Source organism: Nicotiana tabacum, chromosome 5 (genome assembly GCF_000715075.1).
Source record: "Nicotiana tabacum cultivar K326 chromosome 5, ASM71507v2, whole genome shotgun sequence".
Taxonomy (NCBI): domain Eukaryota; kingdom Viridiplantae; phylum Streptophyta; class Magnoliopsida; order Solanales; family Solanaceae; genus Nicotiana; species Nicotiana tabacum.
Genome location: NC_134084.1, coordinates 119,883,070 through 119,894,669, shown reverse-complemented (window position 1 = coordinate 119,894,669; position 11,600 = coordinate 119,883,070). Strand labels below are relative to the sequence as shown.

Genomic DNA, 11,600 nt, shown 5'->3' with positions numbered 1-11,600 from the left:
TGGTTTGCCTAATTCGTTATTGCTACCTATGTATTTTCCACTTTGTTGTTACTGCTATTGGAATTTCTTTTACCTAGTTAGTATTGTTATACATATGCTTGGTGAGGATGAGATAAATGCACGAAGGGTATTTCCGTGCCAATTAATTTGACATACATTCATATATTTGGTAAGGAAGAGAAAAATGCACGAAGGATGTTGCAGTGCCATTTGACTTTCTATCTTGAATACATTCCTCATACTATGAAGATTCGTAGATTTACTATGTTGTTTGGTGGTTATCTCTTAAAGAAAAGGATTAGTTCTGATATTGAGAAAACTGACCGTGATTTCTTTTAGTAATCATTTACTGCTACACATATTTTTTCATGTATTCTTCTCTATTATTTCTAGTATGGTTTCTATTGCAAAACTACTTCACTAGTTATATAGTGAGTATCTTTTAACTAAAAAGCATCGTCACTACTTCACCGAGGTTAAACCAGATACTTACTGAGTACATAGGGTCGGTTGTACTCACACTACACTTCTGCACCTTATGTGCAGATCTTTGAGTTGTGTAGCTATGAAAGATGAAGCTCTACAATGTTGACGTTCCAGAATCAAGCTACCTCTAGATCATGGCAGTTTAGAACTTAAACTCTGTTTATGTAAATTTCAAACAGATATTGTACTAATTTTTTATTTTGATTTGTAAATCTGAATCATAGAGGCTCATGACTTGTACTACTAGTCCTAGGGGTAGTTGTATTATATTCTGTTGTAGTTTTTATTATATATATTATTGATTTCACAATTTACTTGTAAATTATATCGTTTGACTTACCTAGCGGGTTGAGTTAGGTTCCATTGCGACTTAGTGAGATTTTGGGTCGTGACACTGGCCAGATCGTTTCCCTTTACAACTCTAGTATATGTCGTGATACATTCTTGTGGATCTGAAGTCCCATCATATTTCGGTATATCTGGCATCTTAAACTTCTTCAGGATGAACTCTGGAGCCGCACTTTGTTTAAACGGCAATTGCATATACTTTTTGGAATCCGGTCCCTTTAACACCGGTGGTGCTCCCGGGATCTGATCCATCCGAGCATTTTGGTCCATCGTTCATTCATTTATCTCATGAATCTCATGATCTCGGCTTTGAAAGGGTCATTCGAATTGTTGTTCCCAAATCCACAAACAGTACCTCCTGCATCGTTGAAACTGAACTCTCCCCTTGGAGTGTCGTTATCAGCTCTTTGAACTATTTGATTAGCGGGAACGCTGGGAGGAATAATAGCTCTTCAATTAGCATTATTGGAAGCACCAGATAATGCCTGCTTCAATTCTCTCATCACCTGATCTTGTCTTGCGAGGTGATCCATAATCGCCCTTTGTTGCTCTTTCAAGCTTTTGACCATTTCAAGAATGCGTTCATTGTCCGCATCATTAGGAGTTTGACTCCTCATATGACGTGGATTCTGACCTTCACGATTTTGAATCAAAAGAAGGGTAACATTTCCTAAATGCCCTATAGCCTATCAATTATAAATGTGGCGCGCAATATACCCATAAGTGAGACTCTACTAGGCACGACTTTGTAGACTACCTAGGACACGACCCGCTCTGATACCACTTTGTCATGCCCCAAACCTGGGGAGGCGTGGCTGGAACCCGGTGCCGCCCATGGCACGAGCAAACCACTCTGTAACTCATGATCATTAGACCAAAACTAAAACATACGTAGGTCGAGTTAGCTGAACTCATTCCTTTTGTAACTATCATGGGCCCACATGGCCACAACTCGTAAGGTACAACTGTAAGTGGGAAAACACTATATCAAGGAACCATCTTTCTTAAAAGATGAATACATATGGGCCGTCAAGGCCTCTAACATACTGTACAAAATGAACCTCTGTCTATATAGTCTCTAAGATTATTTGACATCAAATGGAACAGAGTACCGGCTTACCCATAAATCTGTAGCAAAACACTTACACGATAACTCATAGACTCGGTTGCATTCCAAATGAGGTGGAGTCTTATCGACCCTTCGCTAAATGCTGATCTCGTCTACTATTAGGGCTCGTCAACTGATTATCTATACTTGCAAGCATGAATGTAGCATCCCAAACAAAAGGACGTCAGTATGAATAATGTACTGAGTATGTAAGGCAAAATTGAAACATAACAATTGCGAGCACGTGATTTTTTCCCTATATGAATTACTCCCATAAATTCAAAAAAAAACAAATTACTCCCATTGTTTGCAATTTTGTAGATTTTTTGTGGCAATTTTTGCCGACTGTTTGCATTTATTTGTGCACGTTTATTTTTATTTAATTCATGAAAAATACAAAAATATGTTGCATTTGCATTTAGGATTTCATTTGCCATTTTGGAATTAGTTAGTAATTTAGTTTTGTTACAAAAATAGAAAAATCACAAAAATGACTCATTTTGCATTTTTAACTCTTTAACTTTAAATTTGATAATTAATTAGTTGTTTTAAGTATTATTTGGAGTAATTAATCTATTTGGGTAAGATAATTTGGTTTAGAATTAATTTAGTTTTTAATTTTGAAAAAGGAAAAGAATTTATAAAAAAAAGAAAGGAAAGAAAAGGAATTGGAAATAAAGTCTTGTTGGGCTGTTTAGTTAATTCTCCATCAGGCCCAAATCATTTCCCCTCCATTAACCCGTCAAATTTGGCCCAAAACCCATTATTTTACCTGGTCCAAGTGGTCAGTCATGAATGCACTAGGAACGACGTCGTATAGGAGTTGAGCGATAGTTCAACAAATCCTGGCCCTTCATTTTGTTTCATCCAACGATCCAAAGCATATCCCCTATCTCAAATAAGATTATCCGAACTCTCTCAGTTGGACCTAAGACCAAACGAGCCCTTCTCTCATCTCCCTCATCAGATAATGCCGCCTTTGAGCGAGTCCGCCATTATCACCGGCGAGATAGCTCCAACCACCACCAAAATCCGGACACGCAACCATCACCCCTCCTTGCATCCTAATCCACCACCATTTTTCCCAAAATCCTTGCCAAATCGGACCTGTTTCAAATCTGAAATCGAAGGAGAAGAAAATCTCTCAAGTCCTCGAGTTCTTATGAATGATTGGGCTTGAAACGAATATTGCTCATTTGTTCTCAAAAAGAACATACAGTTAATAACAGTTTCGAGTCAAATCGGAGTCATTTGAGGTTTATCAAGCCTTGTCTGTATAGCCATCGAGGTATTTTTTCTTTATTCTTGCTCCTTCGTCTCTGTCATCTGCTTCATTTTTGAACTGGCCTCCTTCTGTTTCGTTTCTTCTAATGATTGTTTCTCTGATTGGAAAGTGATAAAAAGTCTCAAGTCTAGTTTTCTCTCTTGATTAAAGCAGTGGTCGTATTTGTTCTTGTGAATTCTCAATTATTCTTCTTCAAATTTTTGAACGATGTTATTTGTTTCCTTTCGGTTAACATTGTCCTTTTGATAATTAGGTAAGTTAAATCTTTGTTCAATTTGTTAATTCAGTTTAATTCAAATTTGGTATTTTAGCTTAAAAAGAGAATCAATCGTTAGTTTAGATTTTGGGCTTTTTAAGTTGTTTCTCCTTTTTGTTTCTTATTGGGTTTCTGAGTGTTGTTCGGGCCTTAAGTTCAATTCTGGCCTGTTCATTTTGGGTTTGGACCTTGGGTCAACATTGACCCATACCCGTTTGGTTGCATGAAGGTAAATAATAGGGGTTGTAAGGGTAATTTTGGAACTCTAGGTAGAGGAATCTCTGAATAACTGATTGAGGAAGCTTCTAGGAAGTTGGGGTGAGGACTAAACTGAAGTTCTGAATTTTACACTAAAGATACCTAAGCTAAAACCAAAATTCCAAAAGGGTAGAAGTACAAATCTGATTTCTTTTAGGCTGCCCTAATAGCTTGCATATAAATGCATCATTACTTGAGACTAAAGGAGAGGATTTTAGAGACAAAAATTCCTGAAAAGCTGTAACGACTGAGTTTCTTTGAAAATTCTGAGTTCCATTGCTGAAAACTACTAAAATTCTGTTTTGGTTTTGGATTTCTAAGTCTTCTATTAGCTAGAACCTTTGAGGAATTTCATAATCATATTGCTGGGGTTAAGAACTAGTTTGAATCTTGTTTGAAATTGGGTTTTGGGTCTGTTGTGCATCATTGTTGGTTTGAGCTAGGATTTGCTGGATTTTTGGAACTGTTTCATTGCTGGGGTTAAGCTGATTTCTGCTACTACTTGCTGCTGACTCTTCATCTCTTTTGTTTTTCCTTGTTCCTTACTAGGTATTACTTCAAATCACTGTCAACAAGTAGCTAAGAACATGTGTTTCCAATTGAGGCCTGATTGAATGCAAACTGTTTCAGATTCTCTTTTATTTGTTTCTTTTATTTCTTAGAATGTTCTGTTATAGGACATGTATTATACATATTGATTTGGTTGCCTTATGTTGTTGATATGTTCTAGAAGTGAATTTATGCTCCTTAAGAGTTTGGTGTTGATTTTTGGATTTAAGTGAATTATATGGATTTCATCATTGTTGGTATTAAGGCAAAGTTAATGGGTATGAAGTTTTTAGGCCGTATTTGAGTTTAAATTTGGATTCGCGCAAGAATACTTGTTAAATGCATTATCAGTGTAGTCAAAGTTAGGCATACGTGTTCAGTAGCTGTCGATGTTTCCTTATGTTCCATCGATTATAGAGTGATGAAGATTATCATTTTATTTTCAAATGCAATTGGTATTTTATGACTGGTGGGGATTTGATCTTGAGTCCTGAGCCCCGTTTCTGGCTTTGACAGAGGTTTGGCTTTTGAGCTTGGGCCTCGAGGTCACTTGCAAAGTAAATAGTATGCACTCGCTATTTGGGCTTGCCTTTCAAGCCCAATGGCTTGTGGTTGTTGCTGGACTTTTCCTCGAGGCAGACTTGATTCAAAAATACATGCAAAAAATAAATTGGCAGTTTTGTTAATTAATTTGTGTTAAACAGTAGAAAAAATTCAGAAAATAAAAGTGTAGCTCAATTTCACGTTGTCATATGGAAAATAGTGATTTACATTTAATTGATGGTTTGATGTTTATTTCTCCACTAAGTAATTGGGGCTAATCTTGAGCCCAAGTATGAAAACCTTGGCAAAATGGAATCATATACTCTTGTGTTTCTGGGCCTGCCTGTTTCAATTTTGTTTCGCTGCTGAAGATGGCAAGCCAGTTTTCTTTAAAACAGCCAAATTCGTCTTCTTTTTTAGACGTGAGTTTTTTCTTTTAAATAGTATAAATGTTGGACCTGAAAAGAAAGAGGGGTAAAATACCAATTTGCCTAGTATTATTAATTAGATTTTGTTAACAATTTAGGGGAGTCGTAGTAGACAAAGCAATTAGTTTAGGGCCCTCAATATTTCGATTGATTTTTAGACAAATAGATTCGGGGCGTACTGTACTAAGACATAGTTATGGACCTCGCTTAAGTTAATATTTTAATCCTTAGAAATAGAGGCATGCCATTTAGTTTAATTTCCATGGCCCTCGCAAACTTAAAAGTGTGTAGTTGCTTTAGCCGCGCTATTTTAAAAATTACCTTTCTAAACTCAGGTGTGCATTTATGTGACCCAAATCCAAATCTCAACAGCATTAGATAAAATATGTCGGGGACAGCGGGTGCATTTATGTGACATGGTTCAAGGCGTGTTTTAAACATAGGCTAAAACATGTATTAGAATCAAGTAGTTAGACCAATAATAGCAGTTGAGAGACTGTGCTAAAACCATGGAACTCGGGAATGTCTAACACCTTCTCCCAGATTAACAGAATTTCTTACCCGGATTTCTGTGTTCGCGAACTGTAAAATAGAGTCGATCTTTTTCTCGATTCGGGATTTGAACCGGTGACTTGGGACACCATAAATTATCCCAAGTGGAGACTCTGAATTTCAAATAAAATAATCCTGTTTCGATTGTTACTTAAATTGGAAAAACTCCCATATACCCTTTCGGGGTGTAGGTAAAAGGAGGTATGCCAGCTCTAGCGACTCTGCTGGGGACCGAACCCAGAATCTCTAGTTCAGGGTTCAAGAATTCCAACTTAGAATAATTGTTATATTTGGCTTTATTTATTATCTGGTTTTACATGTTTGGGCCTAATGTGCTAAATGCTGTTTTTTACCGCTTTGATACTATTTGAACTGTACATATCTGCTACGAAACCCTTCTCTTCTCATCTTCAGGGATGTGCACGCTGGCGTGACTCCCTATTCTGTTAGTGTCATACCTTGAAATAAGAAAGAGGTTCGGACAAATTACAAAGTCGGATGGCCTTTTGGTTCCCGGTACGTAGCCCCCTCCTCGGCTCGAGTTGTCCGCTTGGGTGCACAAGTCTAGAACAGTATAGCCAGGTTTTATAATTAGAATAACTCAGCCTTATGCCGGATCCATAGTAGGAGAGTTTGTTTGCATCATCTGCATTTGACTTTGGAGACTCAACACAGGGGTTGGGTCTGTCTAGGACAGGTGTACCCGAAATGAAAAGACCATCCTGATGCATCCTACTTGCTACTTGCGCATTCATTTGCTTCGGATTTGCATCGTAACCGGCTCATCAAATAATAGAACAAAAGTTGAGAAGAAGAAAGTCAATGTAAGGGCTGAGAGAGATAATTGTCTGTTTTTGAAAAACCGATGTCTAAAATATACTGAAACCATGCCGAAATTTTGAAAAAAAAAAGAAAATTTTGTTTTTTTAAAAAAATATAGTAGGTTTTTGTTTTGTCAAAACTGCCCGAACTACGCCAGTTTGATTCTCACCAGATGTGAGATACATAGGCAACCCCCATCAGATCTAACTTCCCTTTTGCAAAAATAGCCCAAAAGAACTGAAAATTTTATTGCTTTGTTATAAATAAGTGAGGTGATGTCATTCTTGTCAAAAATATCCGAATGTCCCCAAAAGGACGCCGAAAGGATATTTTTGCAAGAACAACCACCTTGGTCTCTTTTTCAAATTTTTGGCCGGTTGTCAAGCACAGCCTTAAAATCTTCTCCCCCGAAGTGCGGAAAGGCCGTATTTGCAAAATCGGGTTTATTTTTGAAATAAAAATTTTCTTTTAAAAAAAGGGTAGGGTTAACTTTTTCTTAAGTCAAATGAGTCATGATTTTGCTTAATCACCCTAATAAATGTGCAGAATGAGCACGAGTCAAAATTTGCCAATAACAGTCATGAACAAGATCCCTTTAGAGCTGTATATATGGTGGGAAGATCTGGGTAAATCAGGGCAAAATAGGGTCAATCTCTACTCGGGAGGTCTCACAGGGTTATTGAAGATCAGGCCTAGAGGAGACATCATAAAGGTGTTGGTTACGTTCTGGGACCCCGCTCACAACGTGTTTCATTTTTCGGATTTTGAACTCACACCAACTTTGGAGGAAATAGCCGGATATGTTGGGAGCACTGAGGTTCCTCTAAGACACAAGTATTTGATTGCTCCAAGAGCCGTCCCTGCACACAGGTTCCTAGATTTCTTAAAGATAATCAGGGGGTCCATTACCCAGATTTGGCAGCTGGTTTTTCCACTCCGCAGTTTATATACTAGCGATACATACACATAGGGGGGTATAACAATCCAGAAAGCAAAATTTGCAGCAAAGGGAATCGCCTAAAATGGGAGGAACACATGTGTTTTTCTTTTATGGTGGTATTTTTTGGTCTTCTGATGTTTCCTAGGAAAGATGGGAATATCGATTTACGGATAGCTGGGGTCGTCAGCACTTTGCTTACTCAGGCCAAAAGTACCCTTGCACCCATGATAGTGTCTGAAATCTTCCACGCTCTCACAGCCTGCAAAGCCGGAGGAGACTTTTTTGAAGGGTGCAACTTGTCGCTACAAATGTGGATGACTAAACATCTATGTCATCGTCCTCAATACATGAACTATGGGTCAACAGAGAAAAGCAACATATAAGAGTTTTATACGAGGGTTGACGGTTTTAGCATGTCGAAAGGGGTCACAGAATGGATATCACGTCTCCGTTCCATCACTGCAAATCAAATAGAATGGACGTTTGGGTGGCTTCCTATAGATGAAATCATATACATGCCAGCTATCGGGCCTCACTTCCTCCTGATGGGTCTTAGAAGTATCCAGCCTTATACCCCATATCGGGTTTTGAGACAGCTGGGGAGATGTCAAATAGTTCCAAAGGATGAAGACCTTAGTATGCAGGTAGTCGAGATTGGTTCTAACAGTCAATTTCATGAAGCAGCAGTTCGCCAAATTTGGAGTGAGTGTCAGTAATTGACGGCAAATACCTGTGTGCGTGATCTATCCAAAGGTGAAGTTTTACCAGGGTACCTTGTTTGGTATAAAAAGGAAGTTGAGTTTGGAAGGTCGGCCAAAAGACCCCACCTACAAGAATTTGTCGAGGCGTCACAAGCACAATAGGATTGGTTGGCTAAAGAAAATGAGTATAGGGCTACCATAAGCAAGCTGGAAAAGCAAGTCAAGGATCTTCAATTTGAGAATAGGTTGCAAGCCGCCAAGGATGAGGGCAAAAAGAAAAATCTAGCTAAAGAAAATGATGCCCTCCGAGCCCAAATTCAGGAAATGAAAATAGCAGCCAAAAACCTCGCTAGAAGTGCAAAAGATGAAAAGCTTATAGGTAACCTTAGGCAGAAAATGGGTGAATATGGTTTTGATCTGAGCAAGGCCGAAAGCAAACTGGCAAGAGCACGAACAAAATTGGCCAAAAATGCGGAGGAACGAGCACACTTGGTTAAACAGTTAAAAGAGAAATACGACAATGAGGTTGTGGGGTTGAAGAAAAAGATCATCGTCCTTGAGAACAAAATGATTAAGCAAGCAAAAGACTTTAACGCATAAAGAGAACACTGTTATGCAGCAATGGCACAATTAGAAAGACATTTGCAACAACTTCAAGAACATAATCATATAGCTGAGCAAACTTTGGAAGCTAGGACCCAGCAGATTGGGCATTTGTTGCAAGAAAAGGGTGTCATAAGAGAAATGGTCAGAAGGATCGCCGACTACATCGCGATGAAATGCAGTAGGTGTGAGGACATGACTAGATCCATGTTCTTTACCACTGTAATGACTTTCGTCTGCCAAATAATGGAGGATCTCTACCATCTTCAAGGGGATTTGGCGTGTAGGCCCATGGCGAGACCGACTGATGTCCCTCGGGCCCCAGGAGCAGTTGATGCATTGCTATATTCATGATTTTCATTGGAGTCTGTTAGTCTGTTTTCGAGTCTGTATTTTCATCTTTTTGTTGGAGTCTGTGAGTCTGTTTTCAATTCTGTATTTTCATTTCTTTTAGAGTCTATCAATTCCTTTTTCTTGAGTTCATTAGTTTTTATTATTAAAATCGGTAGGATGGGTCGTTGTAGTCAAAACGTTTATTCTATGAAAATTTTTTGAAAATCCCAAAATGTTTTATTATTTATTTTTACACTTATCCCCCAGAACAATGCTTGGTCTGATTCATGCGGGGTCATGATACGTAGGCAATCTCCATAGGATTCGATCATAACCAAAAGAAAAAAGAAGAAGGAGAAAACAAGAGAGAAAAGAAAAGAAAAAGAGAGAGAAAGCAAGAAACTATGGGAAGGAAACAATTGCAAAGCAAGAAGGAGAAATGAGAGAATAAAGAGCAACGATAAATCAAACAAAGAAAGGCATGAGTGAAAAAAAAGAGAGGAAGAAGTTGCAAATGGAAGTTAGGGCAAGCCAGGATGACGCAAGCAACCGATCAAATGCATAATAGAAATGGTTAACTGCTTAGGTGCATTACATTCCCCAACGTGCGGTTGCCTATTTGTTAAGCACTAATCGCTAATAAAGTTTATTGTTGATAATGAGTACAGGACGGTGGTTAGTTTGTTTGGCATTCTGGCAACTCATCCATACAAGACCAGGTCCAAAAACAAGTTGATCATGGCTAACCAAGAACTTGATGTGAGTGTTATCGATCCTTCGAGAGAGGGGGAATGGTCGGATGTCAATCTGAAAGAAGAGTTGTATAAGCTGAAACAACAGATGGAAGAGATGTACCAGGCATGGGTAAAAGGGCACCCACCACCACCTTACCCTACCAACCCTGCTTTCGTCCCGCCATTGGCTGAGTCCCAGGAACCTCCCGCTACCGATTCATCTCCGGGCTTTCCCTTTTACCACCACTACTAGAGCACCACTTCCCAAACACCATAAGATCCACCACCCAAACCAGTTCCATACCCTCCTCCAACAGCCACTCCTGTTTTCATGGCACCCCCACCCCCACCCGTTACACTCTACCAATCCTCTAGCGAGCCTTTATTCCAAACCCACAATAACCAATATTACCCCCCGGAGCCCACTTTCAAAGCTCCAGAACCCTATTCCTACACTCGTTTTGATCTCCCTGTGGAAACTGAGAAACCATCTAAAAATTCCAAACATGAGGAAATGTTCAGGAAAGTTAAAAGCCTAGAACAGTCATTCAGAAACATGCAAGGGTTGGGAGGTCAGGTAAGCGTGGCTTACAAAGATTTATGTTTATTCCCAGATGTTCAGTTGCCGGTGGGGTTTAAGATGCCCAAGTTTGATTTGTATGATGGGCACGGTGATCCGGTGACACGCCTAAGAGGTTTCTGTAGCAAAATGAGGGGAGCTGGCAGGAAAGACGAGTTACTAATGGCATATTTCTGTCAAAGTCTGATTGGTTCGGTGCTGGAGTGGTACACTCGGCAGGATCACGGCAGGTGGTATACATGGGATGATCTAGCCCAGGCATTTGCTTGCCATTTCTAGTATAATCTCGAGATTGTTCCGGATCGTCTGTCTTTGACAAAGATTGAGAAAAAGCACAATGAAAGCTTCAGGGAGTATGGTTCTCAATGGAGAGAACAGGCAACAAGGGTTGACCCTCCAATGAAAGAAAGAGAAATGGTGGACTATTTTCTACAGGCCCTAGAACCTACTTATTATGACCATCTAGTATCTGCTATAGGCAAGTCCTTCAATGAAGTAGTGAATATGGGCGATATGGCAGAAGAAGGGCTCAAGTCAAACAAAATCACTAGTTATTCGGCTATTAAGGCAACTACCCAGGCCATTCAAAGTGGAACTAGGGGAGTAATCGGAAAGAAGAAGAAAGAGGATGTGGCAACGATTGATTCAGGAGCTTGGTTCGGACCTAGGGGCTCATCACCACTATAATCAGCCTCGACCCCACCACCAAACCTAACCCCATACCCCGTATAATCCACCCCAACACTACTACCCACCACCAGACCCCCATTATTCTGTCTACCACACCCAAACATACAACCAACCCCCCGCCCATGCACAATGGCATGCACCAACCCCCACAAAACACCTACCCACCCACATGAGCTTACTGAAACCCTCCTGGGCCAGGTTTTCGGCCTAATCAAGCATTTAAGAACGAGAGGTTGCAGAGGAAGAAAACCTTCACTCCATTGGGAGAGTCCTATACTAGTTTATTCCATAGGCTGAGGCAACTGGATATGCTAAGGCCAATTGAATCAAAACTGCCAAATCCTCCTCCAAAGAATCTGGATTATTCTGTAAGCTGTCAATATT

General features: G+C 39.5%; 1 long non-coding RNA gene across 1 annotated transcript; it reads left to right on the top strand.

Annotated features, from left to right (window-relative positions):
- Positions 1 to 2,872: 2,872 nt before the first annotated feature.
- Positions 2,873 to 4,569, top strand: LOC142180640 (uncharacterized). The gene is made up of 2 exons (XR_012709266.1): positions 2,873 to 3,230; positions 4,291 to 4,569. It is a non-coding gene; the product is annotated as an uncharacterized LOC142180640 (long non-coding RNA).
- The last annotated feature ends 7,031 nt before the right edge of the window (positions 4,570 to 11,600 follow it).